General features: G+C 40.5%; 1 protein-coding gene and 1 long non-coding RNA gene across 7 annotated transcripts in view; one reads left to right on the top strand and one right to left on the bottom strand.

The window, feature by feature from the left end:
* The window catches only part of LOC114840365 (NACHT, LRR and PYD domains-containing protein 12-like), a 360864-nt gene that overhangs the window by 172504 nt on the left and 170257 nt on the right, over positions 1–18103 (top strand). The window lies entirely within an intron of this gene.
* LOC117595309 lies at positions 7948–17241 on the bottom strand. The gene is made up of 3 exons (XR_004576510.1): positions 17176–17241; positions 13502–13578; positions 7948–8044 (listed from the first exon to the last, which is right to left on the bottom strand). It is a non-coding gene; the product is annotated as an uncharacterized LOC117595309 (long non-coding RNA).

The raw sequence follows: 18103 nt of genomic DNA, 5'->3' as shown, positions 1-18103 counted from the left end.
ATATAATGTGGGGGTTTAGGTCTCCCAGCGGAGTCCTCTGGCCTCAAGGAAGCCATAGTTCTTTGAAACAGTCTATTTTAACCCCGCCATTTTATTGCTGCATAGATCCTTTGACCAGAGGGCTTGGCTTTTAACCAATACATATAATTCCTGCTTCCATATACATCTTGGTTTTAACTGGATCATGTTCGTAACCAATGTCTGCAACAAGACATCTCCTAACTTTAACAACGCTCTGCATTTTCTCTGTGGAGCTCGGTACACCTTCCCAAAAGATCTCCAAACCAGTGTCGATAGTGTAACCTCTCATGCCTGACTTTATTTCATGACACAACACATGGCGTAATACTTCCCAGTTAGTGATTTGGTACGCCACGCCACAGGTGTCGTTTGTATATTCAGCTCCCGTGGCTCTAATCTCCTGCTCTACCCCTCCCTCTCTAGCCGGACATGTACCCCACGGAAAAACAAATGATATCTTCCGGTCATAAATAAAAAATCATTTTCATATTCTCACATGGATGCAGCTGCCAAAAGGTCAAAGGTCAAAGCAATAAATCACTCTTGCCGTGGGGTGCTGTATACTGTGTCTCTCTCTTGTCCTTGTCCATCTGATAATGCTTCTGACTTGGATTAGGTTGAAATAGACTCTGGACTAATGCGTTTATAAATTATTACAACTTGTACTATTAAAATGTTTACCCAGCACAGCCAGAAGTGGACTGGTCATCCCTCTGAGCCTGGTTCCTCTCTAGGTTTCTTCCTAAATTTGGGCCTTCTTAGGGTGTTTTTCCTAGCCACTGACATTCTACACTGTTGTTGTTTGCTCCTTGGGTTTTAAGAAAGGTTGTTTTGTAAAAGCACTTTGTGACAACTGCTGATGTAAAAAAAGGGCTTTATAAATAAATGTGAGTGATTGATTGACAAAGAGTAGAGCATAGGGACTACAGAACCGGTCTCACCAGGTTATCAGGGATCTATCTCAGATCATAAAGGAATCAGATCATAAAGGAATCAGATTATAAAGGAATCTGATGTCTTTTGAATGTCCCACTGCCAACATCATAACAGTAGATTGTCTATTATAAACATGCATATGTGAAAGTGAAACATTGTACTCTCACATTTATTTTGTCATTACAGGTGAAGCGGGTGTATCAGCCAACCACACATTGATACTCTGTGAGAAAAACATTGCATCTGATGAAGGCTACATTGGAGATACGCCAGCTACAGTCTCACTGATCAGTGGACAGGACGAACCACCTGCAGTTCCTGACATATTGACAGGACAATACATGTTGTTGTTGTTTGTACAATATATAACATGTGTGCTGGTATTTCCATCTCTTAAATTTTTATCGATCATCTTGTTAAAAGGACTACTTTCTCATTGTCATTCTTGTTTCTTTAGATTATCTTATTTTGTGATTAATTTGACTATGATGTTGTGTTTTCTATTATGTTTAATGACGAGTGGTTGAGTCTGTGGAGGACAGTGTTCATGGACATGTGGATGGACACATTTTAACATTATCTTTACATTATCTGTGAAGTATGAACAGACGGTGAATCAGAGCAGCTGCTGGGTGTGTACTCACACTCCCTTTACAACAACAGGTGGTTTTCCCTCTGGTGTCATTCCATTTACTCAGAATGAAATGTTACGAGTCTGGAAACATGCTGATTGGTTCAAGAGGGTCAAGTCTAATAATTGGTTATAGAGGGGCTGACCTCACGGATATCTGTTACAAGGATGTTTCTAGTCCGGTGTGTACCAGTCATGGAGGGGTTCATATCTACCTCCATTTAATATTACTACCATTCAGACCTATATTGACAGTTTAGGTGTAGAGGTAGAGTCATGGAGGGGTTCATATCTACCTCCATTTAATATTACTACCATTCAGACCTATATTGACAGTTTAGGTGTAGAGGTAGAGTCATGGAGGGGTTCATATCTACCTCCATTTAATATTACTACCATTCAGACCTATATTGACAGTTTAGGTGTAGAGGTAGAGTCATGGAGGGGTTCATATCTACCTCCATTTAATATTACTACCATTCAGACCTATATTGACAGTTTAGGTGTAGAGGTAGAGTCATGGAGGGGTTCATATCTACCTCCATTTAATATTACTACCATTCAGACCTATAATGACAGTTTAGGTGTAGAGGTAGAGTCATGGAGGGGTTCATATCTACCTCCATTTAATATTACTACCATTCAGACCTATATTGACAGTTTAGGTGTAGAGGTAGAGTCATGGAGGGGTTCATATCTACCTCCATTTAATATTACTACCATTCAGACCTATATTGACAGTTTAGGTGTAGAGGTAGAGTCATGGAGGGGTTAGTAGCACCGAAATTATTCTGTTAAATCTGGGTCATTGTATTTCATTTACAGATGAAGGAATGTTTTGTCAACAATTAAATAAATAAACATTCTAAAGACATCAATGTTTACAAACACTAATTATAAACAATAACAACCAGATGAATGATTTCTAAATGTGAAGGTTTTACAGACCAGTGTGGTGATTCATTCTATTGATTAATGACTCTAGTTTACAGGTTACATCTTCAGTGGTGTTTAATCAGGATATTTACAATCATATGATATATTTACTCACTACTAGAGAGTTATTGTCAGTGTTTTACTACAGTGTGTCCTACTGAACATGACCATGATTAGAGTGAAACATCATGTTGTGTTTGACACAGGGACCATCTGACACAGAGACACTGAGGAATGAATATAATGAACCCCAAACCCTGGATAGAGGGGCTCAGTGAATGTTGTTTTGTATGTGTGCAGGAGGGTCTCTGTGTCATTGGAGACCCTGTAGAAGGACAGAATGCCGGCTGGCCAGTCCAGATACACTCCTACTCTGTGGGAGCCTGAGGAGGTGACAGGTATGACATGTCTCTGATTATTGTGTCTGACAGCGTAACGTTCATCACAATAGTTCAGACTCCAGGACTTGTCATTGTATCCAAGCCTACAGTCATCACCCTTTCCTCTCCTGTTGATTCCTTTATATGTCACTCCTATCCCAGCCCCTAACCCCCTCCACTCTACCTCCCAGTAACAGCGTCCAGACAGCCCCTCTCTACACAACACCTGTGGCCAGTCCTCAAATCTCTCTGGGTGATCAGGATACGGCTGCTTCTTTGTCTTCCTTGTCACCTTTCTGTTCTCCTCAGACAGAGAGAGGAGTCTGTTTACTGTGTTTGGGTCCAGTGTGAGATCACAGACATCTGATGGATGAGACCAAGACACCATATTACACATCTTCATCATTCAGATTATACACACACATGCAGAATGAAACAAATATGCACAAACTTACACACACAGACACACACAGGCATACACACACACCTGCTGTATGTGTGTTCTGTATAATAAATCACTTACATTTCTTCCGTTCTAATGTCAACATCCACTCTCCACCATCATCCATACTGTGGAAGAAGCAGAGGAGCAGAATGTCATTCAGTGACACACAACCAGACTGTCATTCAGTAACACACAACCTGTCTTACACACACACACACACAACCCCCCTCCCCAATCACACAAACATCAAATCCCTTTTCCCATCACACACACCCAACACAACCCAACCAAAACCCCCTCCAAACTACAGCCCCCCTCCCACACCACCTCTCCCCCATCACTTGTTACAGCAAAACATGTAATTTATTGTAAGTAAATGAACAGTTCCATTCACCAAAGTGAGTTGGTTTCCAGAGTTCCCCTTCAAAAAGAGACAACTGTTTGTTGTTATTCACAGAAAACTAAAAGTCTGTGTTAGAGGTTTTGAATGTTTTTGAAAATTTAAAATCATAATTGTTTCTGCAATCACACAAACACACACACACACACACACACACAATATGACTTCTTAGTTTTTTATTAAACATGCTCCATTCTCCCTGAACATGTACACACCACACAACCCCCCAATCACACACAAACACAATACTCAACCCCCCAATCACACACAAACACACCACACAACCCCCCAATCACACACAAACACAATACACAACCCCCCAATCACACACAGATACACCACACAACTTCCCAATCACACACAAACACAATACATAACCCCCCCATCACACACAAACATAATACACAACCCCCCAATCACAGACAAACAAACCACACAACCCCCCAATCACACATAAACACAATACACAACCCCCCAATAACACACAATACACACCACACAACCCCCAAATCTCACACATTACACACGACACAACCCCCAATCACACACAGTACACAACCCCCAATCACACACAAACACAATACACAACCCCCCAATCACACACAAACACAATACACAACCCCCCAATAACACACAATACACACCACACAACCCCCAAATCTCACACAATACACATCCCACAACCTCCCAATCACACACATTACACACGACACAACCCCCAATCACACACAGTACACAACCCCCAATCACACACAAAAACAATACACAACCCCCCAATCACACACAAACACAATACACAACCCCCCAATAACACACAATACACACCACACAACCCCCAAATCTCACACAATACACATCCCACAACCCCCCAATCACACACATTACAACACGACACAACCCCCAATCACACACAATACACAACCCCCAATCACACACAATACACAATACACAACCCCCCAATCATACACAAATACAATACACATCCCCCCAGTCACACACAAACACAATACACAACCCCCCAATCATACACAAATACAATACACAACCCCCCAATCACACACAAACACAATACACAACCCCCCAATCACATACAATACACAACCCCCCAATCACACACAAATACAATACACAACCCCCCAATCACACACAAACACAATACACAACCCCCCAATCATACACAAATACAATACACAACCCCCCAATCACACACAAACACAATACACAACCCCCCAATCACACACAAACACAATACACAACCCCCCAATCATACACAAATACAATACACAACCCCCCAATCACACACAAACACAATACACAACCCCCCAATCACACACAAATACAATACACATCCCACCAATCACACACAAACACAATACACAACCCCCCAATCACACACAAATACAATACACAACCCCCCAATCACACACAAATACAATACACAACCCCCCAGTCACACACAAACACAATACACATCCCCCCAATCACACACAAATACAATACACAACCCCCCAGTCACACACAAACACAATACACATCCCCCCAATCACACACAAATACAATACACAACCCCCCAATCACACACAAATACAATACACAACCCCCCAATCACACACAAATACAATACACAACCCCCCAGTCACACACAAACACAATACACAACCCCCCAATCACACACAAACACAATACACAACCCCCCAGTCACACACAAACACAATACACAACCCCCCAGTCACACACAAACACAATACACAACCCCCCAATCACACACAAACACAATACACAACCCCCCAGTCACACACAAACACAATACACATCCCCCCAATCACACACAAATACAATACACAACACCCCAATCACACACAAATACAATACACAACCCCCCAATCACACACAAATACAATACACAACCCCCCAGTCACACACAAACACAATACACATCCCCCCAATCACACACAAATACAATACACAACCCCCCAATCACACACAAATACAATACACAACCCCCCAGTCACACACAAACACAATACACATCCCCCCAATCATACACAAATACAATACACAACCCCCCAATCACACACAAATACAATACACAACCCCCCAATCACACACAAATACAATACACAACCCCCCAGTCACACACAAATACAATACACAACCCCCCAATCACACACAAATACAATACACAACCCCCCAGTCACACACAAACACAATACACATCCCCCCAATCATACACAAATACAATACACAACCCCACAATCACACACAAATACAATACACAACCCCCCAGTCACACACAAACACAATACACAACCCCCCAATCACACACAAACACAATACACAACCCCCCAGTCACACACAAACACAATACACAACCCCCCAATCACACACAAACACAATACACAACCCCCCAGTCACACACAAACACAATACACAACCCCCCAATCACAGACAAACACACCACACAACCACCCAATCACAGACAAACACAATACACAACCCCCCAGTCACACACAAACACAATACACAACCCCCCAATCACAGACAAACACACCACACAACCACCCAATCACAGACAAACACACCACACAACCAACCAAATCACACCCAATACACCCAACCCCTCCTCCAATAACACACCATTTTTATTTTTAAAATAGTGGGGCCTGTTCTGTACTTTTCTACGATGTCTGGATTATGAGTTTAGGAAAAATATACAATAACACATTGTTAGAATTGGAGAAACTTTTAGGTGAATCATAGTCATTACCAGTTTGGTGTTTAGGGTTTGGATACGTTTTGGTATAAAGGTTAGTTTATTGAGGATTACGGTAAGGTTAGGTTTAGGTTAGGTCTCAGTTCCCCAAAGGAATAGAAGAACAAGTGTATGTGTGTATGTGTATGTAAGAGACTAAACACAAAGCAACCTTCAAAATATAGAAATCCACTGATTACCCAAAATGTCCCCATAAAAAAATGCCGTCATAAAAAATAACATGCTTGATTAGATACAATTGACACAAAGAGCAAACCTCTCAATCACTGGAACACAACTCCAATAATGTACATCCAGTTACTCTTTAAATAGTTCAATCATGATGTTTTAATGTTTGTTCCTAAAACAGTGAACAAACTATCCATAATGACTGTGTTGATGGAATTGAGGATAGATGAATGTTTGCTCACAAATTCACTGCTCTTTCCATGCATACATAATGGTGATCAGATTTTGTATGATCTCTAAAGTCATATGACACAAGGCTTTTTCCAGTTCCAGGATCCTGACTTTGATGGAAAGGAGAAGCAGGAACATTGGGAAGGGAAAGTGACTGCATGTGTCACCCTGAGTGACAGTGATCATGAGACTATTATAGAAATGTACTGAGTTGGTGTCATGAATAAAAGACAACTGGGGTTTGACCACTAACAGGTGAAGTGAATAACACTGATAATCTATATAAATATATACACCGATCAGCCATAACATTATGACCACTGACAGGTGAAGTGAATTACACTGATAATCTATATAAATATATACACCGATCAGCCATAACATTATGACCACTGACAGGTGAAGTGAATAACACTGATAATCTATATAAATATATACACCGATCAGCCATAACATTATGACCACTGACAGGTGAAGTGAATAACACTGATAATCTATATAAATATATACACCAATCAGCCATAACATTATGACCACTGACAGGTGAAGTGAATAACACTGATAATCTATATAAATATATACACCGATCAGCCATAACATTATGACCACTGACAGGTGAAGTGAATAACACTGATAATCTATATAAATATATATACAGATCAGTGCTGTTTTGGTAGCAAAATGTGGACCTACACAATATTAGGCAGGTGGTCATTATGTTATGGCTGATGGGTGTATAAAACATGTTGAACTATAACAAAACCAGTTGATGAATTAACATTCACTGCCAGACAAGGTAAAATAATAAGACAGGCCTGCGTCGGAAGAGAGCAGACATCTTTCTCTTTAGGATGAATTTGTGTCTGTTATATATCCAACACAATTTAGAGACAATTAACCCTCATGTCCAAATATGGACGACCTTGGATCAGACTCTGATTGGACTTACCTGAGTTTCTCCAGTCTCCAGTGTGGATCCTCCAGTCCAGCAGAGAGCAGTCTGACTCCCAAGGCTCCTGGGTGATTGTAGCTAAGATCCAGTTCTTTCAGATGTGAGGGGTTTGACTTCAGAGCTGAGACCAGAGAAGCACAGCCTTCCTTTGTGACCAGAGAGCCTGACAGCCTGCACAGAGATTATCATGATTTCACAAATGACTAATATTAACAAAGTCTCTGAACTTTCAAGTACTGATGAGCAACCAAGGCTTTTTAAGATTGTAATAAAAAGATGAAATAGTTACTAAAGATTAATTCAGTTATTAAATAGTTTACAATAGTGACATCTCCTGATCAGCAATAAATAATTTCAGGTTACGAGTCAGAATGGGTGGTTTGCCTCCCAGGTAAACATTTATTTTAAATTGTTTATCCATAGTAATGTTTAGGATAAAGTGTCATAGCATATATGAAATGAAACACATTATTTGGACATTAATTGATAGTGTCTCATGTCACTGCCTGTAACTCATGTCCCCAACACTACCTATTTGACCAACCTGTTGTAGAATGTACATAAACTGGTGAATTAGGTGTCAAGTAGTGGTCAGTGAGTGAAAGCAACTTGGCATCCAAGACAGAACTGGGAGCATTTTACAACAAGGTTTAAAAAAGGCATATAATCAAAGATTCAGACGTCATTGATCACAAGGTTTTGAAGAAGTAACTTCCCATTTTGAAACTACATGTTTAAAATCTATGAATAAATCTAACAACCTTGCCCATGCTAATTAAATCTCAATTGAAAAGAAGCCAGGTTTTCAAAAGAAAACTATTTACAAAACACGATTTCAGCTGCCACTCTGCTATTGTTGATCAGGAGATGGAACTAAACTCTCCAATCAAGGGTTGCTTTGAAATGTCAACCCATTCTAATCCATGTTAAAGGGCTGAGTCTTGTATCGGTGTAATACCATGTGATTGATGACATACGAAGCCTTGTTTGATCACATGCTTTTTCCAAAACCTCTTGTAAAATACAGGCTTCTATGGTTGTTTGGTGCCTGAGACTTTCAAACACTGCCCTCTACTGGTCACCTTATTTAGTCATTTATTTGTTGTTTGCATTATAAGTCCATCGATGCCCCAGTGGGTAGTGTCACCGACTCTCACTCTGTGACTTGTTATGGTGCCAGATAATGTTTAACTTTTTTAAGTTCAAACGATACTACTTATTGTTGTTTAAATAATTGTTTTTATTTTGTATATCATATGGCACTCTTGTCTTAATAATACAAAACTTTACAATGGATGCATGGTTGTGTTGTCTGGAAAGGCAAGAAGAATCTGGATATGAACCAGGCATTTTAATTTATTTTCAGAAAGCATGTCTATATAAACATTAAACATGTGATATTTATTCCTGACCAGCAGGTGACACCACTGTGCAGTTAGTGTCAAAGCCTTGAGAAAACGAACCGATTTTCGAACCATTTTGATGAAAGCCTCTAACACTTCAGAAAGCCTTGGTTGCCCGTAACACTAGAATCAATAGAAAATAATACAAAGACAACATATCAAATGTTGAAACTGAGACATGTTATGTTGATGCCAGCAACACGTTTCAAAAAGCTGGGACAGGGGCAACAAAAGACTGGAAAAGTTGTGTAATGAAAAACAAACCTGGTGAAAGAGCATACAACTAATTAGGTTTATTGTCTAATTACATGATTGTGTAGTAAAACAGCATCCCACAGAGGATGAGTCTTTCAGAAGATACTGAGGGGTTCAGCATTCTCAACGTTAAATTGCAAAGAGTTTGGGGATCTCATCATCCACAGTACATTACATCATTAAAAGACTGAGAATCCAGAGAAATCTCTGCATATAAAAGGGACAAGGCCGAACACCAATATTGGATGGCCGTAATCTTCGGACCCTCAGGCGGCACTGCATTAAAAACAGACAGGATTCTGTAGTGGACATCACTGCATTAAAAACAGACAGGATTCTGTAGTGGACATCACTGCATTAAAAACAGACAGGATTCTGTAGTGGACATCACTGCATTAAAAACAGACAGGATTCTGTAGTGGACATCACTGCATTAAAAACAGACAGGATTCTGTAGTGGACATCACTGCATTAAAAACAGACAGGATTCTGTAGTGGACATCACTGCATTAAAAACAGACAGGATTCTGTAGTGGACATCACTGCATTAAAAACAGACACACTTCTTGTAGTGGACATCACTGCATTAAAAACAGACACACTTCTTGTAGTGGACATCACTGCATTAAAAACAGACACACTTCTTGTAGTGGACATCACTGCATTAAAAACAGACAAGATTCTGTAGTGGACATCACTGCATTAAAAACAGACAGGATTCTGTATTGGACATTATTGCATTAAAAACAGACACGCTTCTTGTAGTGGACATCACTGCATGGGCTCAGGAACCAGGGACAGATTATGGACCAGGCAAATGGGGCCTGGGCCCAGGGGTCTCTGACCATTAGGGGCCTCAGCTTACAAGGCACCCTGATGGCCAATAATGGTCAGAGGCCCCTGGGACAATATACTGTGAAAGCACAATGTAGATAGATAGACCCATAGTGCTTTAACATGTGGACCCTTTAGCCCAACAAGTGCCCCTTGACTACCAGGGCTCCACCTCAAACCATTCCAGGACTCTTCCACAACCCATACTAGACCAGGGCCCCCCGGCTCCACCTCAACTCTTACCAGGGCCACTAACTACCAGCATTTGTTAGACATTTGATCTACTTGATATTATGTATTGTATATGTATATTAGATACTGTATTTTGTAGTGTGAGCCAATAATAATAATAAATAATATACAGAATTGTTGACATTTTGACAAGGATGGTATTTATCGACAAATTAATCTAAATGTACAAAAAAAACGATATGCCACTGCATTTGAATCTAATATAGTCATAGCCTATTAAGAGGGTTAAACAGCCAAAGCGAGTTTACTCCCCAGAAAATTAAATGACCTATTTTTTAAATGCTAAATTGAGTTTGGTTACATAATATAGTTTCTCTTATTTGTATTTACCAACGATAATGGGATAATACTTGTGTTTTTAAAACCAACGCCTGATACTCGTTAATGGAGTTTAAATTCTAAAATGGTAAATTGACTAATGAACAAATAGAGTATTGATGTAACCGTGTTTAAGGCTACATTGAGGTTCCTTTGGATTACTTATTGTACCTTCATTTTAGTGACGTCATATCTGTTTTCTGTCTACATCGCCATTCTTAAGAGTTTTCTTAATTTCCACCTTAATGTTGAGTTGTTGTGTAGATACAAACTGCAAAAATATTAGATGGGTTGGACACTAAATCTAAATCTTCAGTTAACAAAGGATGTCGGCTAAATTGATAGGATAGTCTGAGGACCATAAACAAACATTTGGCCTTTTTAATTGGCTCACCATAAATGGGTGGAGCTCAGAGCTTTAGGAAGGGGGGCAGTTTCACTGGGATGGCCTCTAGCAACCTTTCCCATTATATCAGAGTAGCCTATTACTAAGGGTTAAATTTGAGTGTTCAGTCTGGTCTCATCTGTGGTAATTTTATCAACAAACGCATATTCAGTTTTGGAATAATCAAACATTAAGTGAAAACTAAATATGTTTTCCTCTCAATAGCTTTAATGTAGAAATGTATGATGTATGATAATTGATTATGATTGGAAAGAGTTGAGCTTAGGGCTCAAGGTAAATCAAATTGCTATTTATAAGGAGTTATGTAAAAAAATTGTTTTTTCCTGTTTGCATAGTTATAACAGAGCATTGGCATTTGTTATGTTTGCCATTTTCCATTTACAGGATGTTTTTAATTGGTTTATTTGGAGATTGTTTTGTTTGATGTAAGGTCTAACATTTTAATGGTTGAATAGAATAGATCTAACGATTTCTGATTTGACTAGTCCGACAATCTTATTCCATTTCTAGTTGCTATCGGGCATTAATATAGCACAAGGAACAAAACATCACCCAAGCCAGTTCTGGATGGAAAGGGAAATCTGACATATGGAAACAGTACCACATGAATCCCCTTTCTGATTGTTTGGGGCATCCAGAAAAAAACTTGTCTGGAAAAGACAAGGTGAGGTCTACCATCAGTCCTGTGTCATGCCAACAGTAAAGCATCCTGAGACCATTCATGTGTGGGGTTGCTTCTCAGCCAAGGGAGTGGGCTCACACACAATTTTGCCTAAGAACACAGTCATGAATAAAGATTGGTACCAACACATCCTCAGAGGGCAACTTCTCCCAACCATCCAAGAACAGTGTGGTGACGAAATATTCCAGCATGATGGAGCACCTTGCCATAAGGCAAAAGTGCTAACTAAGTGGATCGGGGAAAAAAACATCAAAATGTTGGGTCCGAGGCCAGGAAACTCCCCAGATCTTAGTCCCATTGAGAATTTGTGGTCAATCCTCAAGAGGCGGGTGGACAAACAAAAACCTAGAAATTCTGACAAACTCCAAGAATTGATTATGCAAGAATGGGCTGCCATCAGTCAGGATATGGCCCAGAAGTTAATTGACAGCCTGCCAGGGCGGATTGCAGAGGTCTTGAATAAGAGGGGTCAACACTGCAAATACTGTCTCTTTGCATAAACTTAAAGTAATTGTCAATAAAAGCCATTGAAACTTATGGAATACCTTGTAATTATACTTCAGTATACCATAATAACCTACTATATATTATTATTATCAACGTTTGATGACCACATCATTACTACTGTAACCTATAGGTCTTTAATCCTCCTCAGTACCACATCATTACTACTGGAACCTATAGGTCTTTAATCCTCCTCAGTACCACATCATTACTACTGGAACCTATAGGTCTTTAATCCTCCTCAGTACCACATCATTACTACTGAAACCTATAGGTCTTTAATCCTCCTCAGTACCACATCATTACTACTGGAACCTATAGGTCTTTAATCCTCCTCAGTACCACATCATTACTACTGGAACCTATAGGTCTTTAATCCTCCTCAGTACCACATCATTAATACTGGAACCTATAGGTCTTTAATCCTCCTCAGTACCACATCATTACTACTGGAACCTATAGGTCTTTAATCCTCCTCAGTACCACATCATTACTACTGAAACCTATAGGTCTTTAATCCTCCTCAGTACCACATCATTACTACTGGAACCTATAGGTCTTTAATCCTCCTCAGTACCACATCATTACTACTGGAACCTATAGGTCTTTAATCCTCCTCAGTACCACATCATTACTACTGGAACCTATAGGTCTTTAATCCTCCTCAGTACCACATCATTAATACTGGAACCTATAGGTCTTTAATCCTCCTCAGTACCACATCATTACTACTGGAACCTATAGGTCTTTAATCCTCCTCAGTACCACATCATTACTAATGGAACCTATAGGTCTTTAATCCTCCTCAGTACCACATCATTACTACTGGAACCTATAGGTCTTTAATCCTCCTCAGTACCACATCATTACTACTGGAACCTATAGGTCTTTAATCCTCCTCAGTACCACATCATTACTTCAGATGACTGACTCTGTGATATTATTGTCCATAACCATGAATGTCTAGTACTCACCATGAAGTATGTAGTTTCCCTGTTCACCTGCTCTGTGTGTTGCTGTGTGTTCCCTCCTGTCCCGCTGATATCTGTATCTGAACGTAATCATGTACAGTCATGTGACAGACAGGAACACAGTATATACCTGGTTGGACCGGTTGTTCTAGTTCTCTATTGTCTTCATTGTTGGGAGTTGACGGAACCATACCCAGTGGATGAAAGAGTGACTGTTGAACCACACTAATTGTTGTTTTGTAGTTATACTTTCAAAAGATCAGGACATCACAACCCTTTTCTGATGATACATCACGTCACTGACAGGACACAGACAACCGAGTGTGTGAGTACCAGCAACATGTTCAAGAAGGACCTCTACAACCACATTGGTTGAATCTGTTTAAAATCTTCCTGACCACTCACATGGCAGAATGATGCCAGGGTCAGATCACTTGGCTTCACACTCCATTTCTAGATGAATCATCGACATCGAAATGAGAGGAGAATCCACCTGAGTCCTGATGGACTCCACATACTACAGTTCAGAGTATCACGGGCAAGTTGCTTGAACAGGTCACATGGTCTCAACACAGTGGAAGACACTGTTGTGGTGTTAATCTGAATTAGTGAAGTGTTGAAAACTCACTGTTCCATTATACACCTACACTGACTTGTTAGGACAACCAGGCAATTTGCTGGGTCCACATCACACTGACTACAGTAACTGATATTGGAACGTTCATCACTGATACAAGATAAAGAAAATTTAAGACAATAACTAAAGGACACTTGATTGGAAACTACCTTCTTTCCTTACAATCTGAGATTTTCCTAAATGAACTGATATGGTGATTTCATATATATGAAAGTTTGTTTCTCACTAGACAGGTGGGAAACTGTACGATGACAATCCCAGTATTGGACTTTGGCGTATTTGTGATGATGCTTAATGATCTACATTATGATGGCTATCATGGTTTGTTTGGACAGTGAATTGTTCCCTATTATAGGTGGTCCCTGTCAAAGGTAGATGTTTTCCCTATTTTAAAGGTAGAAATCTGTCACAGGTACAACAGGATATGCATAAGTCTTTTGTATGATATTGTAGCATGAATCATGATACGGACAAGGTGGTTTGATAGTCCAATGGACTTTGGGGGAATGTTTTAATCATGGTGTTATGTTTTTCGTCTGATTTTCTGCTGAACACCGTTAACACTGATAATAACCTGTTGATGTCAAAATGTTTCTTGACCTTTATAATCTGAGGTGGGGACGGGATTGATGACTGTCATATATTGAGCTATGTGTCGGAATGGGGTGTGTCAATTGTCTTGTTTACATTCATTTTCATTTGAGGAACAATAAGACCTGATTGGTCAGATACTCCTTTTGTTGTTTCATTTGAGTCATCTGTAACATAAGTGTATGGGCCTTTTCTTTTCATTAGGAATTGAATTGTACTTGTAATGTTTTATCAAACATGTAATGTTTTTCTTTAAATGTTTGATAGGGGGGAGTGTGGAATCTGAGCATTGACAATTAGGTTATGAATGTACGTTTCATTGGAAGTGAATGTGCCTAGATGATGAGAACAACAGAAACATCTCGGTTTAGATTATCTCTCTGTAGGTTGCGCTCTAATGACCATATGATTTTTTACAATGGCCATCTGGCATGGGGGTTGACTTCTAGAAACATGATCTGTACTAGGTAGAAACGCCCTTAATGTATATGCTAGCTGGCAACTATCTTTACAGTGAGAAGATAATGGAACGTTCATCAAATGACATCTGTGCTGCAACTTTCCAATAAACTTGAGCGAACTTCTCCCTCGATTTGATACGGGTTCTACAATATTTGACCACTATACCAAACCGCCAATTTCTAACACCTGCCAGGAAACACGTGCCGTCATCATTGCTTTGCACAAAAAGGGCTTCACTGTCAAGGATATTGCTGCTAGTAAGATTGCACCTAAATCAACCATTCATCGGATCATCAAAGACTTCAAGGAGAGAGGTTTAATTGTTGTGAAGAAGGCTTCAGGGCACCCAAGAAAGTCTAGCATGCCCCAGGACCGTCTCCTAAAGTTGATTCAGCTGGGGGATCAGGGCACCACCAGGACCGTCTCCTAAAGTTGATTCAGCTGGGGGATCGGGGCACCACCAGGACCGTCTCCTAAATTTGATTCAGCTGTGGGATCGGGGCACCACCAGGACCGTCTCCTAAATTTGATTCAGCTGTGGGATCGGGGCACCACCAGGACCGTCTCCTAAATTTGATTCAGCTGTGGGATCGGGGCACCACCAGGACCGTCTCCTAAAGTTGATTCAGCTGGGGGATCGGGGCACCACCAGCACCGTCTCCTAAAGTTGATTCAGCTGGGGGATCGGGGCACCACCAGGGCAGAGCTTGTTCAGGAATGGCAGCAGGCAGGTGTAAGGGCATCTGCACTCACAGTGAGGCGAAGACTTTTGGAGGATGGCCTGGTGTCAAGAAGGGCAGCAAATAAGTCACTTTTCTCCAAGAAAAATATCAGGGACAGACTGATATCCTGCAAAAGGTACAGGGATTGGACTGCTGAGTACTGGGGTAAAGTCATTTTCTCAGATGAATCCCCTTTCTGATTGTTTGGGGCATCCAGAAAAAAACTTGTCCGGAAAAGACAAGGTGAGGTCTACCATCAGTCCTGTGTCATGCCAATAGTAAAGCATCCTGAAACCATTCATGTGTGGGGTTGCTTCTCAGCCAAGGGAGTGGGCTCACACACAATTTTGCCTAAGAACACAGTCATGAATAAAGAATGGTACCAACACATCCTCTGAGAGCAACTTCTCCCAACCATCCAAGAACAGTGTGGTGACGAATAATCACTTTTCCAGCATTATGGAGCACCTTGCCATAAGAAAACAGTGATAACTTAGTGGATCGGGGAAAAAACATCAAAATGTTGGGTCCAAGGCCAGGAAACTCCCCAGATCTTAGTCCCATTGAGAATTTGTGGTCAATCCTCAAGAGGTGGGTGGACAAACAAAAACCTAGAAATTCTGACAAACTCCAAGCATTGATTATGCAAGAATGGGCTGCCATCAGTCAGGATATGGCCCAGAAGTTAATTGACAGCACGCCAGGGCGGATTGCAGAGGTCTTGAAAAACAGGGGTCAACACTGCAAATACTGTCTCTTTGCATAAACTTAAAGTAATTGTCAATTTAAACTTATGGAATACCTTGTAATTATACTTCAGTATACCATAATAACCTACTATATATTATTATTATCAACGTTTGATGACCACATCATTACTACTGTAACCTATAGGTCTTTAATCCTCCTCAGTACCACATCATTACTACTGGAACCTATAGGTCTTTAATCCTCCTCAGTACCACATCATTACTACTGGAACCTATAGGTCTTTAATCCTCCTCAGTACCACATCATTACTACTGGAACCTTTAGGGCTTTAATCCTCCTCAGTACCACATCATTACTACTGGAACCTATAGGTCTTTAATCCTACTCAGTACCACATCATTACTACTGGAACCTATAGGTATTTTATCCTCGTCAGTACCACATCATTACTACTGGAACCTATAGGTATTTAATCCTCCTCAGTACCAAATCATTACTTCAGATAACTGACTCTGTGATATTAATGTCCATAACCATGAATGTCTAGTACTCACCATGAAGTATGTAGTTTCCCTGTTCACCTGCTCTGTGTGTTACTGTGTGTTCCCTCCTGTCCCTCTGATATCTGTGTCTGACAGTAATCATGTGCACTCATGTGACAGACAGGAACACAGTTTGTACCTGGTTGGACCGGTTGTTCTAGTTGGGCACATTCTGATGAGAAACCACTTTGTCACGTATGTCACTCTGGAAGGTAACCTACTTTCTTGTCCTCTGTAGGTAACCTACTGTCTTGTTGTCTGGTAGGTAACCTACTGTCCTGTCCTCTGGTAGGTAACCTACTGTCTTGTCCTCTGGTAGGTAACCTACTGTCTTGTCCTCTGTAGGTAACCTACTGTCTTGTCGTCTGGTAGGTAACCTACTGTCTTGTCCTCTGGTAGGTAACCTACTGTCTTGTCCTCTGGTAGGTAACCTACTGTCTTGTCCTCTGGTAGGTAACCTACTGTCTTGTACTCTGGTAGGTAACCTACTGTCTTGTTGTCTGGTAGGTAACCTACTGTCTTGTCCTCTGGTAGGTAACCTACTGTCTTGTCCTCTGGTAGGTAACCTACTGTCTTGTCCTCTGGTAGGTAACCTACTGTCTTGTCCTCTGGTAGGTAACCTACTGTCTTGTTGTCTGGTAGGTAACCTACTGTCTTGTCCTCTGGTAGGTAACCTACTGTCTTGTTGTCTGGTAGGTAACCTACTGTCTTGTTGTCTGGTAGGTAACCTACTGTCTTGTTGTTCGGTAGATAACCTACTGCCCTTCTGCTCCCCACATTGTGGCTCATTGTGCTTGTCATGTTTGGATGTTGTGTGTGTTGCCGTTTATTGTAAGTACTTGTACCATTTCTTATAGTAGTTTTTGCTGCTTTAGTCAGCCCTTTGCTTTTGTGTGTTTTGTGCTCGGTGTTTGTTTATTTCTTATAAATTAAAGACTCA

Source organism: Esox lucius, chromosome 11 (genome assembly GCF_011004845.1).
Source record: "Esox lucius isolate fEsoLuc1 chromosome 11, fEsoLuc1.pri, whole genome shotgun sequence".
NCBI classification, from domain to species: Eukaryota; Metazoa; Chordata; class Actinopteri; order Esociformes; family Esocidae; genus Esox; species Esox lucius.
This window is presented reverse-complemented; position numbering and strand designations above follow the sequence as displayed.